The sequence below is a fragment of the Sapajus apella genome, unplaced genomic scaffold, assembly GCF_009761245.1.
Source record: "Sapajus apella isolate SASKATOON/1434 unplaced genomic scaffold, GSC_monkey_1.0 scaffold25, whole genome shotgun sequence".
NCBI classification, from domain to species: Eukaryota; Metazoa; Chordata; class Mammalia; order Primates; family Cebidae; genus Sapajus; species Sapajus apella.
In genome coordinates, this window is record NW_022436965.1 from 19,393,124 (window position 1) to 19,419,873 (window position 26,750).

The following is a 26,750-nucleotide window of genomic DNA, read 5'->3' on the forward strand; positions in this document are numbered from 1 at the left end:
TCCTAATCAGTGGCTCTGTTTTAAGTGGTTAGAGCTACATAGTATTTGGTTTAAACCACAGGAATCCCTGGAAGGAAAATGGGAGCATGGGAGCTCAGTCAACTATTGTTTCAATCAAAATACCTAGGCCCAGTAGTGGCTGATCTAAAGGAGGCAGTGTATGCAGAACAGCTTAGGAATTGAAGAGGTGGGGTACTTCTGATGCTTTGGTGACAACCAAGGAAAGAAAAAGAAAAGTGTACAGAATGGATAGGGGGAATGAGGATCCACTGATTGAAAAGCACATAAATGCACATGACTTAATGAATGCATTACTCCAATTTGTTAACAAATATTTCAGGGTAGGCAAGGCTTGAAGGGAGAGTTGTTAATTTTTTAATTCTCCTCCATCAAAATGTTTTGACAATATACCCACGAAGGCTATGGAATTCATGAACCCAGCTGCTGCTTATCACCAGCTGTCAGAATCATAAAGATTACTCTTCACATTTCCACATATCTTTTAGAGTTAATATTTGTGTGCCACTTGGTGATTCAGCCACGAAGAGGCAATGGAAACCAAGAACAAAATCACATTGTTGGTCTTCCTTTCTGTCTGTCCTTCCTCCTCTTCCTCCTTTTCTCTTCCTCTTCTTCTTCTTTCTCTCCCCTCTCATCTTCATGAGAATCTGATTATTAGAGCCTTAAGTGTGCAGGTTCAATTATTGTAAAATGTTTACTTTTTTTCCTTAAGCAGAAGAGAGAGTGTTAAGTGCTAGACACACAAGATTTTTGTTTTCTGACACCCACGTGGACTTGCTGCATTCTCCTGTGTGCTGTGGTAATAGAAGATGATAGCCATGTATCTGTTCCTCATCCAATACTCATGTCTTCTTGATGTGTCTCTTAAAATTACAGTTGTTAGAAGCCTCTGTCATTCATTTCCTGTTTGCCAAGACACCTGTCATATGAGCTATAATCAATAATTGCTACTCCGTGGAAACACACACAGTTTTTCTGGACCATTCTTAAAGACAGTGGGGTTTCTTAAAGTCGAGGACTCAAAAGTGCTGAACCTTTTGGCTTATCTTGTCTCATCATGTCTTTGTCACTCATGTTCCATGATCTGTAAAATTATAATAATACAGTTACCTCATGGGGTTATTCTGTGGCTAGGTTAATGTGTATAAAGCACTTAGGAAATAAACAATTTTAATAAAAAAATATTAATATAAGCAGGAATTAAATAAAATGCTGAATGGTGAGTCCTATTGAAAGCCCCTGCCAGGATTTCCCAAAGGGCTTTTTATAGCCACATGTATGAATTAGAAGGCTTTCTTTTAAGTTAGTAAATTACTTACACACATTTTACATGGGCTATATAACCTATTCTTAGACCTAAAATTATATATTGATTTTGTAACAAGTATGAACTATAGTTTATAATTCCAGGGTGCAATAAATGGCAAATACATTTATTTTTCGAAACCTAATTTAATTAGGATATTGGAATATAAAACCCCACACATTTTTTAACATTGGTAGAGGATATTCCTGGAGAATAGTGATATCTCACCTCTCTGGCATCATTCAAGAACTGTGAGAGTCTTAGGCAACCCAGAACAGTAAGAGAAACCTTTTTGTCTTTAGTCGACATTGGTCATCATTGAAATGTTTATTGTCCAAGCAAACCTGTTCCCTTAAAGGTGGGCAGTCCTGCTACTTCCATATCAACATTGGGTTCTAGTGATTTTGCTGAAGCTAGGAACTTCCACATATCTCAAACCATCCCCTTAAATATACCAGGAAACCAATGTCCTTTAAGTTATTGCCACCTCCCCAGTTCACTGGAAAGGAAGACACCAGTGAAAGGGAACAGGCAGGCTTCTGTTTTCCCAAGCTCCCTAGACCAGTAGGACTCCCATTTTCTTTCTGAGAGACTGTCTGAGATACTCTCCCTAAATCTCTTTCCTACCCAGTTACTTCCAAATCCTCCCAGAACTCACTTCTACCCCTTTGAGACAATCTATTATTATGCCCCTCAATGAGCTCAGCTCCAAAACTCAGCCAACTCAGTGGTTGTCTTATGAGCATCTGCTGAGTTCTGCTTGCTTCCTTGAAATTCTAAAGCCCTCAATCAAGAAAATAAAATATCCTAGCTACCTTGAAATGGGAAGGGAAAACTACCGATAGCTGCAAAAACCTGGTAAAATTAATTTGTCTTTTTATTCTGCTCTATTGCCATCAAGGTGATCATGGTCTTTCTTTTTCTCCTTTCTATTTTAAGTTTATATGACAAGGCTTGTACTATGTTATATTATAGGAAATGTTGAAAAAGCCTAAGAAAACAGCTTGAGTTAGGTAAGAAGAGTGGCAATTGTTGGGGCATAATGAAGAAAAATGGTCTCTTAAAAGCTGGTTATTGTTTGAAGGACATGACAGTGGCCTGAGAACCTTCTTTATTCCTAACTTGTGGGATGGCTGTTCATATGGGCTGCTGTTGGTAATTTCGTTTTAAGAAAGTATCACTCATAGGCAGGTGTTGAACAATTAGAACACAGGGACACAGGGAGGGGAGCATCACGCACTGCAGTCAGTTGGGGGGTACTAGGGGTGGGACAGCGGGGGGAGGGGAGGGTGGGGAGGGATAATGTGGGGAGAAATACTAGATATAGGTGATGGGGGGAGGATGGTAGCAAACCACCTTGCCAGGTATGTACCTATGCAGCAATCCTGAATGATCGGCACATGTACCCCAGAACCTAAAGTACAATAAAAAAAAAAAAGAAAGAAAGAATTCCTGTTTCTAAGAACCACAGACTTCATGTGGATGGCACTGATCACAAGAGAAGGACTAACATACAGGAGAATATGGAAAAACAAAAACCAGGGCTAGTAAACTTGTACTGGATAGGCCAGGCAGCTGCATTTAAACTTGTCCATTTTGTTCTAACACTGAGGACACTGAATAAATCTTTTGCTTATTCTTATATTAGGTTGATGACACCTGATCTACTAGGAAGAGAAATAGAGTATAAAATTGACTGGCTATTTTTGTCTCTATCTTTGTTATTTCTGATTGTACTGACAATTTTCTAAATTGAACCAGAGAAATGAAAATTTTGTATTTGAATATGAAGTTATCCTAATTCCTCCATTTCACAAATTTATTGAGCACTTTCCCAGGTGTTGTGAAGTTTACAAAAATAAAAGACTGATATCTGCTCTTAACAATCTGGCAAATATGAAATCTTTTTATGAAGTTCATCTAATTGGATTTTTTATTCAACATCATTCCTCTGTGGTGAAAGCATAAGCAATATTTTGGATAGTTGAACAAATTGATGCACACAATAAACAAACATTTATTGAGCACCTACCATATGAAGTTCTCTTTGCTGGGCAGTAGAAATACAAATTTAAATAACATCTAATCCCTGCCTCAAGGAGTTTGTCTTCTATTGCACTTAATAGGAGAAAGGACTTTACTCCATTTAAAGTCTTTCATTTGGAGGGAATAAAAGAAGGCTGTGAGACTAGGAATAGGGAGTGTCAAAAGGTGCAGAGAAAATGAGGCCAACTTACTTTCTGGGTTTTTCAGTCCTTCAGGATGAGCAGTGGGTTTGTGGCATGAAATGGGATTCCACCTTACTCTTCTTGGATGTAGCTCAGGGAGCAGTACCTAAAGGGAACTCTTTTTTCCTGTGTTGTTTGTTCCCTGACATTTCCAATTTCCATCAGGGGAACTTTGCCAGTTGTGTGCTTTGCCTTTATTGTAAAATTAACTTCTCAAGAAGGTTGTAAGATGCAGTAGACATCTGGTGTGAATGCTGAGGGCTGTCCTTGCCAGCTGGGTACTCCTGATGTGATGGAATTGAGTGGTCCTGCTCTCTTTGCTTTGAGGAACAGGGAGGCCCAGGTCCCAGATGAAGAATTTGTCTATCCAGGTCCTCTTCTCCTCTCTAAATACATGAGCATTCATATTTTATTTGTCATTTTGACTTCAAGTAAAGCTAACCAGGCTTATGGCAGAAGAAAGAGACTGTGACTTATTAGGATTATTCTTTCTCTTTCCTCAAGAGGGTTCAGGCAGGAAGTAATAACAGGCCTCAAAAGGACTAGGCAGAGGAGACACAGAGACAGAAAATCAGCAGCTACCAGCTATTGCTCATTTCTAAAGCAGAGGCATTTTTACTTAAGAAATTTCAAAAAGTACTCCAAAATAAATGTGAACACATATACTGGAGCAACCAACAGCATTTTCTCAGACTACATGTCTCCTGAGGAAAATTTGAAGTTTTTGCTTTTGGCTAGTCAGAACCTGTCCTCCTGCCCACCTTCCCTTGCCAAAGCTTTGATCCTAAAGAAACACTTCAGCATTTCAAACTCAAACCCACAATAGCAGACCTTGTGGTAGACGTGTTTCACATTTGTGATATGCCTAATTCACACCAACTCTCTCAAACCACATTCAGTATGAGGTACAAACCACGTGTCCATTCCCATTTTTCCAACCCTGAGTCCCAGCCCCCAACATCACAAAATGTTTTTTTTTCCTTAAACTTCCTACCTATTCATCATGTTTCAAGAGCTCCTAAAATTTCAGATCTCCTCCAAAGCATTTCTCACTTCAACTGGAACTGAGATGGAATTTTCTCCAGCTTTAGACTTCCAAGATAAAACTCACACCTTCAGCCACACGAAAAATTACAAAAACTACAATAATTTGGATGGAACTGTTGCCTTCTCAAGCACTCAAAGCGTTTAAAAAATCATTATATTTTGTTGGTGTATTCTACGAGATAAAAAATATTGCATTCTCACTTGACAATGAACAAAACTGGAGTAGGCATTTAGTGGCATAGCTAAGATTCCTCAGCATCATCCAGCAGGCAGGGCAAGGAGAGAACCTGCTGACTCTCAAAAATAATGATCTATTTGTAGCAGACCCAAAGCTTTCCTGGGTTCTACAGTATCTTAGTAATTACTGTATTTTATGACCATGGATTTTTCTTAGTTCTTATTCTCATATGGATGTTAAAATTATTTTAAAATGTTCTCTCCTTCTAAACATATACCCATTTCTCTCCCTCCAAACACATATATATTTCACCTACCACACTGCAAGGACTGTTCCTGAAATGCCAAACATGGGTGTTAGAGAAGGAGACCTCCTTCTTTCTCCTCCCCTGCCCTCATATTTATCTTCTGGGAATGAAGGATGATTGATATTTATCAATTGTCTAATGCGAGATGTTTTAAATTTAATTTTTTTTGATATTTGTAACAACCTTACTTTGGGATTATTTCACCTCAGAAAGATTAAATGCCTCATCTATTCTCACAGATTACACGATGCAAGAATGAAAGAACACAGGGCTCAGAGCTTAGCAAGATTCAGGGCTGATCTAGGAGCACCCAAGGTCTCACCAATTCCAAAACCTGTATATTGTTTCTGTTGTTTTTCTTTCAAGTTTGTTTATTTTAAACAGATTTTGAGCATTCTAATCTCCTTCGGATAGGTGCTCAAAAATAAGATCAGTGAGTATCTTAATGCTTGGACACTGAAGTTTTAAAATTTTGTTCTCTTTTTCTTTTTTTGATTTTCCTAAACATTAAATAGGCTGAGTTAACATTCTTATTCCAAAGGCTGGAAGTAAGATGAAAGCCAAGAGTCTGACTTATTTCTTCATCAATTCATTCAAATCCTACAAAGCTATTCATTGACTTGGCCTTTGTCTCCCAAAGACCTTAATTTACAGTGGTTTGATTTTATTACTAGCGACTGGGAGAGTTTATTGCATAGAAACAAACCTTATGGTCCCTTGGAGGAATATGAAAGTCATCATGGCTGAGATGACCCATGAGTAAAATGGGTGAAAAGCACTCTAGAAAGGAAGAATTTGTAAGAGGAAAAAAAAGATGGTTAGTGCTAATGATATAACTTGGGCTAGATATGTCATTTAATCTCCTTAGATACCTTGTGCAGGATGGAGCTTAAAATAAATTTTCCTTTTTTTTCCTCAATCTAACACACATAATCATTACAGAAAAAAAAAAGGTTTAGGCTGAAAAACCAACAAAATAAACACACGTAATTCAATCCACCCAGATATAATGACATAAACATTTGATATGCAGACTTTCAGCTTTTCGTTTTTGGGTTTTCTGGTTTTTTTTCTTTTTTTCTTATTTTCTTATTTTTTTTTTTTTATGCAGTCTTGCTGTGTCACTCAGGCTGGAGTGCAGTGGCGCGATCTCAGCTCACTGCAACCTCTGCATCCCGGGTTCAAGTGATTCTCCTGCCTCAGCCTCTTGAGTACCTGGGATTATAGGTGTCCACAACTATGCCTGGCTATTTTTTTTGTATTTTTAGTAATGACGGAATTTGACCATGTTAGCCAGGCTGGTCTCAATCTCTGGACCTCCCAAAGTGCTGGGATTACAGGTGTGACCCACTGAGCCCAGCCCCCAGCTTTTTAATCTGTGTACATAATTTAACAGAAATAGAACCTTAGCATAATACATCTTTGAAGCTTGCTTTTAAATTTAATATTATGAATACAAATTAATATCAATAAGGGAAGATCAATAGTATAATAATTACACAGCTCACGCTACAATATCATGCGCTGCATCATAATTTACTAATCTATTCTTTAGGATTAGACAATGAGAATTGTTTACAATTTTTCAATTGCAAATACAATGAATGCCCACAAAATTGTTGGTGTAAGGGAAACAATGAGAGATAACAACAGGTCTGGAAATGAAACTATTTATTACACTAAAGGTATAAACATTTTAAAGGCTTTTGATAGATGATCCCAAATTATTTTTCTGAAAATTGTGCCAGCATACATAGCAGTGTATGACTGCATCCATTTCCCTAAACCAGCAGACTGATAGGAATAAATGTCATTTCATTGTATTTTGTTGCAATAATGTTGAATAATTTTTACTACATACATTGGCTGCTTGCATTTCTTCTTTTATACATGGCTTATTATCTTTTTTTGCCCACTAATTTTTAGCTGAGTATTAGTCTTTCACTTACTGATTTATAAAATCTCTCATTTTAAATATAGTAATGTTTTATAATAAATGTTGCAATTTTTTTTCCAATTTGTCTTTTTTTCCTTTTAATTTTGATTATAATGTTTTATGCAGCAAACTGGTTTTACATTGTATGTATCCAAATCCATCAGCATTTCCTTATTTGCATTTTCCCTTTGGTTTTGGCTTAGATAATTCCAAGAACTTTAAAGCAACTTTTAAAAAGTCAAACTTGTGATACATAAGCTCTCTACAAGCTTATTCAAAATTTTCATGTTGTCTGTACTCATGATACTTGTTATCAAACTATGCCTTCTACGGAAGACCATTTTCCCATAATTTTAGTCAGGGTACTGTGCCATATGAATAATAGCAGTCTTTTTAATTTTTCAGAAAAATAAATTAAATAAAATATCTTTCAGATCTAAGGTTTCCTACCACATTTTTTCTTAAATATTTGGTGCTGCTACCCATTGCCTTTATTAATATCTAATAAAACCTGGTGTCATATTATATATTCTGTTATTTTAAATTTAATATGTCAATATTAAATGGTGTTGTGCAAAGATTGCTATCACTTCCAGATGTTCTGCTAACTGACAAGTTCAAGGATCTCTAGTGTATGGTATATATTTGCTACAGTTAAAAACTAAAAGAGAGGTAATGTTCACCACACAGAAAAATGAGAAAACTGAAGACTAAGAGTTCTGTTGTAACTACTAACTACTTCTTACCGTCTTTAAGATCCCATGTCTTGAGTACAAATATCATTGACAAACATATTCAAAGAATCTGATTGACACACTTGTGAAATTATAATTATCTGATGGGCTCAAATAACTTTTCCAAAGGTAAGATCTTTTTAACCACAAAATTATTATTTTTGTATTAGAAGCATAAGTGGGACATGGAAATTTATTCTTTGCTTTTTAATGCTTCCAAAGGCAGTCTTTATTGCTATACTGGGTCTGCGAAGAACACATACAAAGGCACCTCTCAACTGGTACTCACAAATAGAAGCTTTGAAAATATGCACCTATAAAACGCATGCATTTCCTGAACTGGTAGCTGCTTTATTCAACAGACCATTAAAAGCCCACTTAGAGGACGTCTCACAAGCTCATGTGCACTGCAGGTCCTTAAAGCTGGTGAACTCAGTGTAGCAAGAAACAAAACAAAACAAAAAAGTGGACCAACATCTACTAAAATTTACACAGAGAAAACAACCTCTCTCCCTAGACCCAGATTTCCTCCAACACTAACACTCTTCTAAGGAACAGGTAATGTGACAAAATTGCCCCACTTCCAATCCCCCAGCCCAAATCCAGCATCCCCCCTGCCCTCCAAGTATCAATCATCAGCCCGGGCAAGGCAAATGAACTTTTAATCAATAACAACTACTGTTTCTTGTACCAGGACTGTTTATGATTTAAAAGAGAAAAAATTAAATCAATCCTGATGTGAATGTTTTCTCTATTGAAGAGAAAAAAGCAACACCCTGTGTTAAAGAAAGGGGGTAGTTTCACATGTTTTAAAAATACATTACAAAAATAAATTTAAAATTGTTTGTGTGTGCATTGGCTATGGACAAAAAAAGTAATTTTTATGAGATGCTATAGATTGTAGCCAAGTGCCTTTAATCTGTCTTCACACCATTGTATTTCCTGTTTACATTCATACATTGGCGTAGATTAATAGAACTAGACGAGAATTCAGGAAATATCAGTCCAAAGACAGCTGCCTTGGGAGAACTACTACTGAAGGTGTTCAGGCATAGGTACAAGGGTCTATCACTTAGGAAGTTATAGATAAAACCTGGACAACAGAAAGTTTTATAGACTATATTCGTGGATGAGATTGATTGTATATGGAGATCTGGTATGTAGAACCTACAAAAGTAAGTCTACTCTTGTTGAAGATTCTTGCCCCTTTCTCTATTCATATCTGAAGGGCAGCCCTAGTCTGGAATTTACAGGGTTCTGCTTAAGAGGCTTTTAAACCCCAGCACCAGAGACCTTTAAGCACCCCATGTATTCTGATTCTCACCTCAATGTTCCTTCCATTACTCTAGGCTATTTCCAGGTAGGTCTGACTGAACACCATAAATCCTAATAATACTACATCTCAAGTATCTCTTTGGCCAGAGAGAAATCAAACTGGGCTCTTTATGAAGCCTGCTGCATTATTTTGGCATGTTTATACAAGACCAGAAATAACTTTCCTAAAGATTACTGAAACGAAGTCATCTTTCACCCAACTGAGAAAGGCTACACAGGCTTACGACCAATTTTAAAGAGTAGTGTGGGCCGGGCGCGGTGGCTCACGCCTGTAATCCCAGCACTTTGGGAGGCCGAGGCGGGTGGATCACGAGGTCAAGAGATCGAGACCATCCTGGTCAACATGGTGAAACCCCGTCTCTACTAAAAATACAAAAATTCAGCTGGGCATGGTGGCGTGTGCCTGTAATCCCAGTTACTCAGGAGGCTGAGGCAGGAGAATTGCCTGAACCCAGGAGGCGGAGGTTGCGGTGAGCCAAGATCGCGCCATTGCACTCCAGCCTGGGTAACAAGAGCGAAACTCCGTCTCAAAAAAAAAAAAAAAAAGAGTAGTGTGATGGTGGGGAATGATGACGGGAGTGATTTCTTGACTGTTTTCTTTTACACGTTGCTGAAATGGAACAAATCAATCCTGTCTTGATTATTTATAAAACCTTAACACCAACAAGGCGGGGTAAACTAATGAAACCAGGCGCAAGGAATGTGGAAACTTTCGTTTCTAAACTGCTGGCACACAGACATGTATTAGTGTCTTGTAGCTTTTAAAGGGCTTGAAGAAATGAGTTTTCTGCCTCCAACAACTGTTGGTAGAAAACAAGCACTTGTACCCGATTATTTACCACTGTAACTGGCAACCAGGGGAAGGATCCAGCAAAGAAGCCTATGTTTTTGAAGAACAAGGACAATATAACCTCATGTATATTTGGAAGAACACAATAACTGTAGGCCCTTAGAAAATAGTGACCACATGACTAGTAACACAAAAAATTTTGTAACAGACTTACAGGGCATATTTAATCCTTGTACTACCTCTATGAATTTAATATTTTCTACATGTTACAGATGAGGAAACTAAGTCTCTAAAGGATCAAGTGGCTTGTTGAAAGACTATTAATTATTGTGCAGGAGGTGGGTTTTAATTTTTTTTAAATAAAGACAATAATCTAAAAAGCCAGAATTTGAATTCAGGTCTATGGCTAAATCCTAAGTTCTTTACATTTTTCTAAGAAATATTTTTCCGGGAAGTGGAAGAAGAAAATTGACCTCTATTAAGTATTATGTCAGTTTGGAGTATGAATAAAAGATTTGATATCTGTCAGCCACAGTTCAATGCCACACCTGCTCTATTCTCCCTCTCTGATGCCCATTTATGAAAAGCTGATATTAATACATCCTCAGGACTCTTGAAAACCTGACAATTGTCATCTCTGCCATTGTTCCCATTATGAGGACACTGGTACTTGAGCTGAGAGTACCGTCTCCTGATACCTCCTAAGTCACCAAGCTTCCAGATGCAACTGTAGGTCAGGGGTCCACTCTGTGAAAAGCACCACAAAAAGGAAAACAGTGACATTTTGATGTAGTTATACCACATCTCGTCTGTGCTCTAAAGCTACACTGAGTTGCCTTATGCCGCTGAATGTCTAAGAAGAGAGGCTCCTTCAGCTTTTGCTAGCGGTCTTTCTTTTCACAGGGCTCATACTTTAGTCTTTGTGTCTGGAACAAAGGATGCACTAGACCTCATCTCCTTTCAGTGTCCCACTTTCATCCTCTGGGGCTCCAGCTGCCAGAACTTCTGCCTATGATCTTTAGCACTTGGCTGAAAGTTATGTGCTGTCCAGGTAGTAATAGCTCAGTGATCCTGATTTGGTGGAAGGCTCTTGGTTTACAAGAAGAAATCCGTGTGGCTCATCAGCATCATGACCTCACAGTTAAGTGGTCAAGGAATAAAATATGTATATATGTATATATATAGGTATATATGTATATATATATATATATATATATAATGAGTCATATGGTCTGAATATAGGAGCAAGAGCTTTTATCCATGTTCCCTTATCTGTCTGGAGTTTTGGAATGTAAATTTAAATGTGTATGTGCTCATACTGCTGTCATTAATGATAAGCTGTCTGGAAATTTAGTGATGGCATGTCAGACTCTAGGGACGGAAGTGGAATTTTCCATTACCAAGGTCATTACTTGCTATATTTAGTGCCTTGGACACTGTGGGTATTTATGTGACAAAGTGAGTGAGGGAAGGGCATTTGAAAAAAGGAAGAGAAAGAGAAACATCTACCTTTAGTACTGCCATTAGGCCTCAGTGAAAAGAACTCCTGCCCCGAGTCCCATACCTTATGGGGACTGTGCTTTGGAGGATCTTCCTCAAAATTTTCTAGTCCCCTTCCAGTGCCTGAGACAGGTGGGGCCCACAATGTCATCCAGGCAGAGCTTTCCATGCCAAGACAGGGACCCTCGTGGATCTCGGTCAAACCTCTATCTTATGTGTGGAACCAATTAGATGCCCTGAGGAGCTCTAAGATTCCCATCTGTGGGGTTATTCCAGGGGTTCAGGGTGCTGGCCTGGCAAACTGATTACTCCCACTGGCTGGTGTGGAATGTCTTTTGAAGGACTGCATGAGGTTGGGCCTCCAGAATGGACTGAAACAGTGATTAAAGGTGACTGAAATTGTTTATAGACAAGGACTCCATGTATTTTTCCAGAGCTTCACGTATTCTAGGGTAGTCCAGCCTTCAGGAGAAGGTCACCCATAAAAGTAGATTTCTGATAGGGAGGATCTAAACCTGATAACTTGCAGTCCAACATAACATTATTTTAAGCTCCTTAAGAATAGAAATCATCCTTATCATCATAGCTTTCCAAAGGCTGGCACAGTGCTAAGCATATGACAGACAGGAAAAAACATACTTAACTGATATTAAGATCTCTTTCTTCTGTTCATCCACCCCTTTAATAATTATTTCTTCTAACACAATATTTCCTGCTTGCAGACCACATGTGGATTCTCAGTTTCCAAAGCACACTGGGCTGGAGCTCATGATGTTACTAAAATGCCACCTCTCAGAAATGCATTGGGAAGAATATAGCACTAATAAATAAAGGAAACTGCATTGGAAGAGGTGTGATCAATGAATTTCTACAAGATTAAGACTCACATTTAGGGGGAAAGTCTTATATAAGCTTCAAATAAAACAATATTGTTATTTGCTCAGAATTCTAAAAATAGAGAAGCAGAGCAGACAGCTTTAATCTGAGAAAAGCACATGCTGCTCAACAGAATTCCAAGAATATAAAATATGCCTAATTATCTTTGTATAATTCAGAAAGCATAAAAAGTTATTACCCTGCTACAGCTTTATTTGAAAATAAAATTTAGCATTATTTCCTGATTATAATAGATAAGGCTGGTATTGTGCTTTTGTAGTTGTTTATAAGAAACAGATGAGAAGAGGGGTAGTTATTGCAAGGTATATATCTACTTTAATTGGCACTAGGAAATTATTAAAATAGAGGCAGCTTTGGGGACCAACCATCTTACCCTCCTTCCCTCCCTTTATCCTCTCTTTCCCTCTCTCATAGCCCGTGAAGGTGGTGCATCGCAAGATTCATCAGCCACCCTAAGGGGTGAGGTCATGTGGGGCCAGGCAACTCTCCCAAGACCAATCAGAGAAGCACCCATGCCCAAAGAGCAGCTGTTGCTGGACAAGGCTGTGAGTGTGGCTATTTAATTTTGAAGGGAAGTTTGGATAATGCACCAGATATGTCAACCATAAATATAAATACTTTGAAAATATATGTATAAAGGAAAGTAATTTTAAAATTCCTGTAATTTCACCACCTAAAGATAACTGCCATTAATAACTGAATACATTTCATTCCAATTTCAACATAGGCATAAATACTCTGCATATTTTTCACTAATTTTGTATAACACTAATTCCATATATGTTTCCACATCACTAGATATTTTCTAAAATACTGTTATTTATTGGCTATAAAATAGTTATCAAATGAATGCATCATCATTTATTTAATCTCCTTTTAAAATTTTTTCATTTTTAAACCAATGTATACTGACCATCTTTGTAGCTAAGTGTTTTTACACATACCTTATTTCTTTAGGATACATTTCTCCAGCTGGAATTTGCTGGGTCAAAGAGGATGAACTTTTTTAAAAGTTACAAATACTACAGTTTTATAGAAATAGTTATGCCAATTTAAACTCCTACATCCAGTGTACAAAGTATCTCTTTCTTCATACCCTGTGAACACCAGGTATTATGCTTCTCTCTTTTTCATTTCCAGTGTTACACTGTTATTATATTTCATTAATTATTCATCTGCAATTTATAAGGGAAGATTGCTGCCATCAGTTTCAGTGACCCGCCCACCCCCATGGATAAATATAATTTAGCCTATTTTAAAGTTTCACGGAGAATACAGAGATAAGTCTCATGGAGTTCTGTAAAAGAGAATCTTCTATGCTAGTTTTGAAGCCTCAATATGTGTGTGGATCCGAACATTGACTATTTCTGGTCTAGCTAAAGATTAAGAGTTTGCTAAGTGAATAGATCTTCTTTGTTACGAACAATTATTCTGTGTAATAACATGCACTTAAATTATATTTTACTCTAAAGAAAAGTGTGTAGAGGGTAGTTTTGGTTGGTTTGGTTGGTTGGTTGGTCAGAGAAGAATATTCATAATTTCTCTAGAACATTCTTTTATCCAAACCGCTGGAGTGCTGATGACTGACTAATGCATGAATAAAGTCAGTACTCTATGTTGAAAGTCTTCTTGAGACATAAAACTGCTTTTCTGGTAAGAGGGAAGGCTGAGAGTTTCTTCTCTTTTCCTTAATTTCTTTGTTGTTGTAATTCATTATTTTTCTTGGATCATATCTTTTAGGAAAGATGTGTCTGTTTAAGTAATTGCTTACTCCTGCTCACTCCTCCAGGTTCAAGGGCAGAACAATTCAATTGCACACTGTTTAATCCTTTGCTTCCAAATAAGCAATGTTCCCATCAGTATCCTCCTTTCTGCTGGTCTTTGCCACAAGGAGTTTTCCACACCAGAATCAGTCTCTGGATTCTTCTCTATCCAATCTAATTTGGTTTTTATTAAAACCAGAAATCTTTTGAAAATATTTGAATAAGCACCTTTGATCCTTTCATATTTTTCAAGGATTTCTTAGTTTCTTCCCAACACTCAGCTGCCAGATTTCTGGGTGCAGCCAGCCTTACACAAAGACATGTAAAGCTGATGGTATCATCTGAATACCCAGGGAAAGGCCTTTTTGGGGACCCTCAGGAGCATGGATGGCTGGGAGCCACATTGGCCCTGTCCTTCATTTCTTTGGAGATGAGTCAAAGAAGGCAGGACTTTCAGACACATGCTCCTTTCATCCGGCAGATAAAGTGTTCTCACAGAAACAATGAGACTTAGTAAAAATACAAGCAACTTCAGGATGCCTGTTTTCCCTCAGTCCATGCTCTCCCAAGATCTTTCTTTCTTACTAGGCCAACTCTTCTTAATGTAATTGTAATTTTCTGACTGAACACCCTGAGGCTATAAGGCCTTTCTACCTGTACAGAAGCATTATCAAGCTTTCTGGGTGTAAGAGTGAAGATTTAGATCTACACTAACATGCATGTGGAGATTTATTTTTTCTGATTCTCATTCCAAGGAGTTTAATCTTTTTATTATTATTATTATTATTATACTTTAAGTTCTTTTGTACATGTGCAGAATGTGCAGGATTGTTACATAGGTATACACATGCCATGGTGGTTGCTGCATCCATCACCCTGTCATCTACATTAGATATTTCTTCTAATGCTCTCCCTCCCCTAGCCCCCCACCTACCAACAGGCCCGGGTACCTGTTGTTCCCCTCCCTGTGTCCATATGTTCTCGTTGTTCAACACCCACTTATGAGTGAGAACATGTGGTGTCTGGTTTTCTGTTCTTGTGTTGGTTTGCTGAGAATGATGGCTTCCAGCTTTATCCATGTCCCTGCAAAAACATGAACTCATCCTTTTTATGGCTGCATAGTATTCCATGGTGTCTGTGTGCCACGTTTTCTTTAGCCAGTCTATCATTGATGGGCATTTGGGTGGGTTCCAAATCTTTGCTATTGTGAACAGTGCCACAGTAAACATATGTATGCATGTGTCTTTATAATAGAATGATTTATAATCCTTTGGGTATATACCCAGTAATGGGATTGCTGGGTTAAATGGTATTTCTATTTCTAGATCCTTGAGGAATTACCATACTGTCTATAAATGGTTGAACTAATTTATACTCCCACCAACAGTGTAAAAGCATTCCTATTTCTCCACATCCTCTTCAGCATCTGTTATTTAAAATCTTATCTGAGGTATGGCCATGCATTAGGGGAGGGAGCTAAGCCTTAGGGCTTCTAGGACCAGCTTTGCTTTCACTTGCATTGTATCTTTGAAGTACAATTAAATACACTTTGGAATTTTAGTTTCCTCATTTATAAAATGAAGGAGTTAAAGTTATTGGAAAGTTTCATCTCTCTTCAAGGGTGAATTGTGACTTTACTCAGAAGGGGCTAGTACCTTTAATTTGGAGGAAAAAGTCTAATGCAAAATTAAGCTTGGTAACATTGTTTTGGTGGCAAGGCATAGGTTTTCAAGGTTGAGCAGTTACAGGAGAGAGAGCCGTATTGCGGTAAGCGTCATGACCACCGGCACACCTTGGCTCTCCCTCCTGCTCAGTGATCTTGGTAAGCCACCTCACTGTTTTCAGCTACAGATTGTTAATATAAACAAACAAACTAAACTAAAAAACAAAAATACAGGGATAAAAAGCAAAACAAAAAAATTACAGGCATAATAACCATGTCTCCTTTATTGTTGAGAACATTAAAGAGAAGTCATGAAGTGCTTTGTCTACTTAGTAGCCGGCACAAAGCTAATCCTTTCAGATTACTGTTAATATTACTAGGGCCCGGCTAGAGCTAAAAGTTTATCAAGTATGTCATTTGAACTCTCATTATTTAATTTGATCACTTTCTTAACTGCTTTTGTAGGGATACATTTCAATGTCTTTCTCTTTGCAAGTTTGTTTTTAATATATTGTGTGTGTATGTGTGCATCGAGATATACATATAGATATTCAATATAGTTCAGTAGATATAGTATCTATAAACTTCAAAAGCTAAAGTACTTTTCTATTTTATTTATCAAATATTTTTACTAAGTATTTCCAATGGAGTTTTTTAAGAATTCAAATCAGTTGAGAGAAACTTCTTACAAAAATGTTTGTTTTTGTTGTAGGACACTTGGGTTGCTTTACAAAGTAGCTCTTCAAAAGCACAAAAATTTTAAAAGCTGATTTCAAATAGCAAACAGAAAATGTACATACTGCATGCTGAAGTAATATCTAAAAATTTAACATCAGCTTTGTCATAAAATTTTAGAGTTTAATTACTCTGTGTATTAGTAAATGTAGTTGTACAAGTTGACCACTATAGTTTCCATATGTATTGGTTGACTATCACAGCTTATTTGGACATAATTATGAAGTATATATGACCATATCCAATTCCAAGTTCATCTCTGCTCTATAAACTTCTGATTGTATTAAGAGCTTTGTTTCACCAAAATTTGTGCTGTTTTATCATTGCAAAAACATATAATTTTATCTTTAATGTTAAATGTTTTAACTGAATTTACTATGGCATTCATAATAATGTCAGATGTTTTGCACTGTAAGGAGAATGAATTTCCAAAAGACTGACTTTGATTCCATGAATTTGATGAAAAAATTGCATAGATTGGAGTGAACAGATTTTTCGCTTGAGGTATTTTGATGGCACTGACATAACTGTCAAGCCAGGAGCAGTGGCACATGCCTGTGGTATCAGCTACTTCAGTGGCTAAGGCAGGAGGATCTCTCGAGCCCAGTAATTGGAATCCAGCCTGGGCAACATAGAGAAAAACTGTCTCTAAAAAAAGAAACACAAAAACAAAACTGTCGTTATTTAACTTTTAATTTCTTCTGCTCATTGAGCCATTTACTAACAGCTATTGCTTTACTTTTAATTCATTTACAAAAAAAAAAAAAAAAACAGACAAAAAACCCAGGGAGTGAAAAATGACTGAAATTAATTTAAAATAGAGATTTGATCTAAATTAAAAGTCATATCTCACAGAAGGCTATGAAGGGTACCTTCTATGGTTACAAATGGGACACGGTCTTTACAAACTAGTTACTTTTGCAGTAGTGTCTGGTCTTTTCTCCAACAGATTTGTATCTTCTGGTTTTTATGTGGTCAGTATATCACTATAACCCATGATGAATGGTAAATTCCAACAAATATTTTATATACATTACATGCTTATTATTAACTTTCTTGAGAAAACAAAATTTGCTTCTTCTTTTTCAACTCAATACACTGTATTAGGCCATTCTTCCATTGCTATTATATAGTATAAATAAATATCTGAGACTGAGCAATTTATAAGAAAAGGGGTTTAATTGACTCATAGTTCTGCAGGCTGTACAGGAAGCATGACACCAGCATCTACTTTTGGGGAGGCCTCAGGTAGCATTTACTTATGGTGGAAGGTGAAAGGGAGTAGGCACTTCATCTGGCAAAAGCAGGAGCAAGAAAGAGAGACGAGAGGTATGACACAGTTAAATAACCAGATCTCCTGAGAACTCAGAAAACTCACTTATCACCAACAGGATGGACTAAACCACCTATGATGAATATGTCCCCATGATCCAAACACCTCCCACCAGGGGATTACAATTCAACATGAGATTTGGATGGGGACATATTAAGTTGGTGCAAAAGTGATTGCAGTCTTTGCCATTACTTTCAAGGGCAAAAATCGCAATTACTTTTTCATCAACCTAAATGTAGTCAAACCATATTACAGACATCTACTTTTTTTCTTTTACCTTATTGTTGCTAGAGGTATGCATGGAAAAATAAAAAATCTTTGTCAAAAAGTAAGTACATAAATGACAAAACAATACAAAAACTTTTTAAACTGTTCTCTTTTTGCCCCACAGGTAGGATGACTCTGTCTTTATCTCACATGTACCTGAACTGTAATTTATTATATTTGTTATTCATAGTCTCCTGGTTGACTGCAAGTTGGTAACTTCATGTATCTTGCAGGCCTTGCCACTGATCACAGTATAACTGATTGGTATACCAAGTGGCCAGCCGTGATAAATTATCAAATACATCTCCCAGAACTACCCGAAACTGGAAAGAGTTCCCTGTCCTTACCAACTTATATCCGAGAACATTTTAGCAGCAAGCTCTTTTTGAAGAAGAAATATTAATGATTAAGAAACGGGCAGGGAAAGAGGGATGAATTATCACTGGTGATCTTTTAGATTCGACCATTTATGAGGGTAAGAACACTGTGAACTGCATACATGTCTCACATGCTACTTGATGAGACCACAGCAGAAGTGGAAGAGTAAAGGGGAGGCCTACCCAACTATTTGACAGCTTATTCTAAAACAACAATTACACTAAAATTTCACCATACATCAAAAATCTGAGATAGATACTAAAATAGACAGAAAACCAGGGCAGCACTCATAAACTAGTATTGTCAGGGACTTATGATCACACCACATAGAGTCCTTTAAAAACTATCCGGATTTGTTCTCTATGGTTCAAGAAGAGTTATGACTTATAGAAATGGTCACTGAGAGATGAATTTTAAATAACTATCATGAAAGGGCTCTGAAAATGGCACAGCAGTGGAAATATCACCACTGGAAATATTAAATCTGAACATGGTTATTATGGAGAGAATGACAAGGACATTTCTAAAGGTTTCATGATTTTAGATCAATGTATCGTTATAAGCAGATCTTAAAGATGTAGAATCATAGCCCTGAGAATGTTGGAATGATTTCAGCAAACGTAAAAAAGAAAACAGGAAAAATCTCTTACTGGGTTTATACATTCTTCCAAAGACTTTTAATGGATTTATAGTTATTTAAAGAATTTGATAATCCTTAGAGTAACCACAGAAAAGAATAGACTATTGACTGAAAGGATCTTAAGATGTCACCAAATCCAGGGTTTATTGTCAGATGCAATGCTTGGCATATAACTGATGCAAAAGAATCTTTTGGAACAATTAAGGTTTCTGAATCTCATCTATATAATGGGAATTGTAATACTTGCTGAATTCTAGACAGACCAACAATGTCCAACTAATGGAGAGAAAAGAAAGGCAGCTGCTTATCTTCGTATGAGATAATATAGAAGCTGTGTAATTAGGTGAAAGGTGAGTAGCTGTAAAATAAGAGCCATTTTGTATACTATGTTTAGAGATTTCTGATACTGTTGTTTGTATTCAACTTGTGATATATTACTTCGATTAATCTGTTTGTTTGACAGATAAACATTGTAACATGGTCCTCCCAGCGTATGACTACATTCATATTTCTTGGCAGAGAACCTTTTATGTAAACCTTATAGGGTGATGGGTAAATGGCAGATGGTTTTAACCTGAATACTCCAATCCTTATTATTTCACAACTCTTTTTGTCTACCTATAAAGATCTAGGCAATGAGTAGTAGGATAGAATTATTTCTTTTTCAAACTGAAATTACCTGTTCAGTTAAAACTGCAGCTGGTGAAATATACGGCATTACTGCTACCAATAAATTAAGCCATAGTCCATAGGAAGAACAGGTTCTAAGTTTCAATCACAGCTCTGTATTTACTAGCTTTGCGACTTTAGACAATTTATGTAAATTCTTTCAGACCTGTTTCTCCATTTATAACATGGGAAAAATAATGATTTGCAGGGTTGTTAAGGATTAAGTGAGATAAATTATATAAAGTGTTTAGCAAGTCTGAAAATATTCCATACTACTGTTTCCCCCCAACTACAAGTTCTAAAAAGGCTGAGGAAATGTGCTCTGCAGAGAAGAATTCAATTTCATCAATATGTTTAGAGTCTGTTCTATGCCCCAAGCACTGCTACAGACATGGTGAGAAAGAAAATAAAATCTTAAATATAAATGGATTCTTGCCCTCCAGATAAAGAACAGTGGTTTCTAGGTACACACATGTGGAAATAGATGGGACTAGAGTGTCCCAAGTAGGAGGCCGTGGAGCTGAGACTTTTTCCTGTACACAGGGCATAGGAGTAAATGTCAGCAATGCCATCTCTGAAAAAAAAAAAAAATGGTAAAAGAACAGCCAGTTAGTCTTCAGGTAACACTCTTACAGGGCAAAATTACAGGTTGAGAGTTAAAATCACTTGTTTCAATTCCAGAAGTCATGTCCCAGAATGATTTGCAGACTTCCACCACAGAGCCACCAAAGTGCAGGATGTAGCTAACAAGTAGTGAAGGGAGAACATCGTACAGCAGGTAACTGAGCAAGAACAAGGCAGCCCAGTGGGCCAAACACAGGATTAGCTTCACACTCCTGAGCTATCGTGGCTTGGCTGTCGTATTGCTTGGGGACATGCAGGAAGCTGCTTCATTTCCACATTTCACCATCTGTTGGATGGGGTTGTAATTTTACTGAACACACAGGGAGCTCAGGGGCTTACCACACTGCTTTTAAGTTAAAGTTTTGGAGAAAATTTGCTATTTTCAGAAGCAAGAGAACAAAATGTATTTGTATTTTTAATGTATACTTGATTCTGACTATTGGCAGATTCTGTGCTTGTGTATTTACGTATTCACTAAAACTTATTTGTAACTGCCACATCAATATCTGTGGCTCTTTTGTGGTCATTCTCAGACACACACAGGCAAATGTTTGGGTCTCCTGACTCACAGGTTCCCACCTGAAGTGGAACAAGGTGATGTTCTGTGTATTCTTTCCATGGTCTATTTAATGCCTTTTTTTTTTTTTGCATTTTTGTGCTTTGCTGGTGATTTTGCTATTTGGAATGGCCTCCAGTTATAGTGCTAATGTACTATGTAGTGATCCAAAGCACAATGCACCTTGCAGAGAAAGTGTCCCTGTTATATGAGCTCCATCCAGTCATGAGTTACAGTGCTTTTGGATATGATTTCAATGTTAATGAACCAACAATATATATTACAGTATTTTAAAATAAAAACATACGTTAAAAAAAGATTATTTATTGATCGATGAAAAATGTGCTCAGAGGCTTGCAGGAACCAAACTCTGTATTTCCCCTAGGAGCAATGGTTCAATATTTGCTACTAATTTAGTGTTTGAGGCTTTTAGTTACCTAGTTTGGCCTAAGTGTTAACCAGATCCCTTTTGCCTTAGTTTAAGGTAATTGACTTCTACTTTGTCCTTAGAATATGGAGAAAAATATAACAAAGAACAAAACTTTGTTCTTCCTGCCAATAATGAGAGTCAGCTGTAGTTATTATTGATTATCTTAAATGTTTTCTTTAGACAAATTACCTTTAGGGATGAAGGAGAGTTTATCAGTTGTTTCATCCCACCCCATAATTTTACATTAGAGAAAATGAGGTGTCAAGATGTGACTAGATATCAGGCCTTAAGAATCAGGCAGAGCCCTCAAGTCTGTCTTTATATGATTAGGCTACACTGGCTTTCCTGGGTAGACATGGGGAAAGTGACTGCTTTAGAAGGTGTGGTTTCATGGGATTAGATAAAAGAGTGATTTCCTACTCGGCTCATGCTTCACACTTCATGTCCAGCAGTGCCTATTTTTCTGGTGATTTTAACATGCTGGAATGCATATCTCATATACCTGTGTTTGAAGAAACAAATGCCCTTGCTCCACGTTTGTGTGTGACATTGTATTATAGCAAAAGACCCATATCAGGGAAATAGAATCAACATTTATAGAAAACTTTATTTTTTCCTTTTAAATCACTACTATTGGTCTAGATGTGTTATTTATGCAATTAAGTCAACAAAGCTTCATTCTTTGTTATGTTTTTCTTCATATTCTAAGGACAAAGTAGAAGTCAATCACCTTAAACTAAGACAAAAGAGATTTGGTTAACACTTAGGCCAAACTAGGTAAGAGAAAGATGAGTCATGGGGAGAAAATGATTATACCTAGAGATGTTGAGGAAGCATAAAGGTGACTGTGTGCCCTGAATGATGTCATTAAATTCAGCAGGCATCTGTGGATCTAAGTGCAAAGCATTTTGCTTTGTATTCTAGTATTAATCTTTTTAGGTCTATATTATGGTAATACTATTATATCAAATTCATTCTTATTGCCAATCAATTTGGGTATGATAAGATAATAAATAGGCATTATTTATCCAAAATCATAGTCTATGTATTGTCTCTAATCTTTCTCTTGATACCATCCTTTTTTTCCCCAATATATGCTTGGAAACATCATTCCTGGAAATACAAAAAGCCAATAAACCAAATGAAGTAGCTTCTAGTATAGAAAGTCGGTGTCTGAGAATCTAGAGTGCAGGTCTTTGGGTGAGATCTAGAAGCCAGATCAACTTGATCTGTTCCTTGACATGTGAGCATTTCTTTCGATAGCCCCAGGATAATCATTAGGTAGAGTAGTTGTAAGTGGAAGACAAAAAATAGCCCAATTTTTAGGTACACTGAAAAAGTTTAGGGTAAATTTAGAGCTGAGGCCTGCATTGTTTTATCACTGAGTTTTCTTCTATAATTTGTATAAATTATTCAGGTATAATTTGTCAAACAACACTAACAATCAATTGCCATTGGTACTACTTTGTCAACAGATTTTAATCTTCTGAGAAAAAAAAAAGGAGGGAATGAATTAACATTGACCACTTACCATGTACCTTACACTGCTCTGGATTGTTCTATATGTTACATTATTTAATTATCATAGCAAACAGTTGAGATGGGTGCTTTTATCCCAATTTTATAAGTAAAGAAACAGAAGCAAAGAGATTATGTCACTTTCCTAAGATCACTAAGTAATGGAGACAACTTTCATATTCAAGGATACCTTGATCCAAAAGCCATCCCTCTTTACTGATTTACACAGCCTCCCTCTTGTTCATATGCTTTCTGTATAATAGTTGGAAAGTCCAGGCATTGTTTCTCATTGTGTGATCCGCAGACCTTATGTGTCAGCATCATCTGGGATACTTATTAATGATGCAAATTCCTGGACTCCATCCCTGAAATAGGAGTCAGAATTTCAATGGGTAAGATTCCAGAATCTGCTTTGTTAATGGGCTTCCCGAGTGCTCCCTATGCACTCTGAAGTTTGAGAGACAATGATCTGAATACTCATACACTTCAGAGAGGGTAGAATAATAGAGAATATCGCAAAGCCAGCATCAAAGATATTGATGTTTATAGCAGGTGCTATCGGTGCCCTGTGAATATCCCTAGGCCTTAACCATGTCATTCAGGCAGCCAGCTTCAGCTATCAGTATCTTATGCCTTCTCCTTGGGCTTTTCTTCCAAGCCTTGGATAAAGCTCTTTTTGTATACATGGTAGACAAGCAGTATCAGAGAAATAACTACTGTACCCTCTGCAGGTGGTAGAGGGTACAGTAACCAATGGCTGGTAGGAGCTGGTGTATAAATCTTCTAGCTTTCTGATTACTTGGGTGGAGGAGTCTGAGCCTTGTTTTTTACAATGTTTTCCAAAGATTCGCCTGTGAGATTAAGATTCTGTTACCCACAGTGGTCACTATCTTAATATCTCACCTTGCATTTGCTGCCTTCTCTTCTCTGTCTCACTCCTGTACTTTCCTGTGAATTTTTCCAGTTTGACACTTATATACTGCTTGCATTTGAATCTTTGTCTGTCAGTCTGCTTCTGGAGAAACCCCAAACAAGAAAATAATTAGCTAAAAACTCTCCAATTGTAGCATCTTCTGCTGTGTGTTGGGTGCCATGTTTCTTTCCTTCACTGAGACAGCTGCCAACTTCTGGACTAATTTCAATCATCTATGCAGGGGTTGGTTTAGGAAACACATGCCAAATGCTATGTTTTCTAAATCAGCACCTATGTTTTCTAAATCAGCTCTCTGACCTCTTCTCAGCCCATCACATGTATCCATCCTTCATAATAAAATGCAGAGTCTAAGATTATGAAATCAGTTGACATTGAGTTCAAATACTGACCTTTCTTTTTACTAGCTTTGTGACCTTCACAAGTTTCTAAGCATCTCTGGGCTTCCATGTTCTCATATATAAAATAAGAATACAATCTACCTCAGATACTCATTGAAAGGATTAAGTAAAAGAACATATATGAGGCGCCTAACCCCTAACAGTTTATCAGTCAAGGTGTGTTTGTTTGCTCCCTTCCTTCTTCTGGTCTCATAAATTTTCTGAAGACTCTGTGATCACTCTATTTCCTGGTGATCTATTTCTCCTTTGTCTGAACTTAATGGCTTTTATTGATCATGCCATTCATGTGGATCTTCATGAAAAATTGACTAACAATACCTAGCAATAGCTAATATCTAATGTCCTCCCTAAAACTAGATTGTAGGTCCCTGGAATGCAACTGTGTCTTAAATTTATTTATATTCCTTTGGCCTTATATATAAAGGATATTTGATAAATTATTTTGTTGATTTGTTGATGTATCAGTGATTATTAGCAACGTCTAACTTAATTATCTATATTTGATCTCTACACACTTCAATCTTAATAGCTGGCACCAGCTACAGGCAGTTATAAACTCCTGTGGGCCTGGCAGGGGGAACGTAAAACATCTCATTCTCCCAGTGAGGGCTGAAATTTCCAGAAAGTTCAGGACATGAGTGGTGTGCAGGTTGGCAAGACATGTTTTTGCAGAACTTCTTGTCAGACATGAAAGCCATGAAAGAACTGAGTTCTGGCTGGAACCCTTCTTCAAATGGATATAGTGTTTTGAAGGAGGCAAGGAGTTAGAGAATGTGGTATTCTCTGTACAAAAATTGTAACTTGGCTTCTCTCTACTCACCCCTACACTAGAATCTGGTCCAGTGAATAATTAATTATTATTTACCTGCTTCCACTCATCATACCCAATCCCTACATTATATTACTGATATTTATTACTATATTCTGGAAGGCATCCTTAAAGCTCCCTTTTATGTTGTTTTGTAAAAAACATGTGACACCTTATTCTTTTATGGTTACAGTTCTTTCTGCTTCCCCTAATAAATTATATTTGAAAAATAATTTCCATGACTTCTATTTAAATTTCAAATGCTATTTCTTTTCTTTTACAAAGTCTGGTCCATGTGCAACTTTCCAACTTTGTTTTATATTCCATAATTTCTGGAGACATAACCAAACCACAAGTCTCCTTTGAATACAGTGGAGAAAATCAAGTATTTAAATTATCATCAGTAATAATTATTACCAGTATTATGAAAAGATCTCTTTGATCCTGCCTCCTTTTGTGTCTCCACTTAAAACTCAAGAGACTTTTTAAAATGGTACCTCTTTTCCCCATTGTTCCCTTCTTCAGGCCTTAAACATTTTTTCTTCGTGGAACTGTGATCCTATTGCATGACATTCAAGTTAAACTTGGAGGAAAGATCATAATTTATAGAGGAAAAAAGCTTAATGATCCATGTACCCTTAACCACATTCATTTCCTTTCAAAACTTATACTGAAATAGATAAAAGTATCCCTCAGTAATAAGGACAACATATATTCCTGGTCCCCAGCATCAGAATCTTCGTGTCACAGAGCCACTACATGTGCTGTATCTGATGGCTTCTGAAGTAGGTCAAACAAGGCAAAGTAAGTGGACTTCTCAAGGGTTCAACAAAATTTTCCATAGGCCACTCAGAAATAACAAAGGATATCATCCTGCTTAAACAAAATCCAGGGAGCTTTTAGTGGGGGTGGAGGGACTGTAGATTTAACACTGAGCACCACCACAGAGGTTGAGTAATACGAATAGTAGAGTTCTGAAGGAGTTAAGCCTGGTTTCAATATCACACTCTGGTCTTACAGTCCAGCAAAGCACAATAAGTTGAGGTTCAGGAAAATGAACTACAATCTGGGGAACATATGAAGAACGATCAGGGAGTGATTTATAATACTCTTCTGGCAATGAGGAAAGTGTTGGGTGAAGAGCAATATACAGGGGGAATCTATCTTGTCCTATTGTGGTCTGTATTTTTTTTTAACCTTTCAGCATTTAGCCAAACCCAGGTGTCAAGTACAATGACACTGAGGCCTATTTTCGGGTGGAAGGTGGGAGGAGGATGAGAATTGAAAAACTACCTATCAGGTATTATGTAGATTACCTAGGTGACAAAATTATCTGTACACTAAACCCTGGCAACACTGAATTTACCCATCTAATAAACCTGCACATGTACCACTTGAACCTAAAAGTAGCAAAGAAAGCAAAAACAAAACTTTTGTTTATAAATATTGCTGATTACTTTACCTAGAATAAACCCGTTGAAGTGGCATTTGGGGTTAAAGGGTATGACATACTTTCAAGTAGGTAAACTTATATGAACATATGTGTATATGTGTTTTTTATCACTAAAAGATCCTTTAAAAATGTTGTACCAGTTCATATTCCTACTTGCAGCATATGAAAATGCTCACTTTCCAAGAGGAGAACATTTAAAAACCAAATAAACAATAAATAGAAAGAATTCAATGCAGACAATATAAAAGTTTTAAAGGTAGTCAGATAGTTTTCATATCACACATTTGAATGCATGGTGAAAA

At 37.0% G+C, this 26,750-nt stretch overlaps 1 long non-coding RNA gene across 10 annotated transcripts in view; it reads left to right on the forward strand.

Annotated features, from left to right (window-relative positions):
• Positions 1 to 26,750, forward strand: part of LOC116560157 — a 325,176-nt gene that overhangs the window by 143,312 nt on the left and 155,114 nt on the right. For all 10 annotated transcript variants that reach the window (XR_004272822.1, XR_004272831.1, XR_004272824.1 and 7 more), the window contains one exon: positions 9,972 to 9,976. This is a non-coding gene — a long non-coding RNA (uncharacterized LOC116560157). The remainder of the gene's footprint in view (positions 1 to 9,971; positions 9,977 to 26,750) is intronic.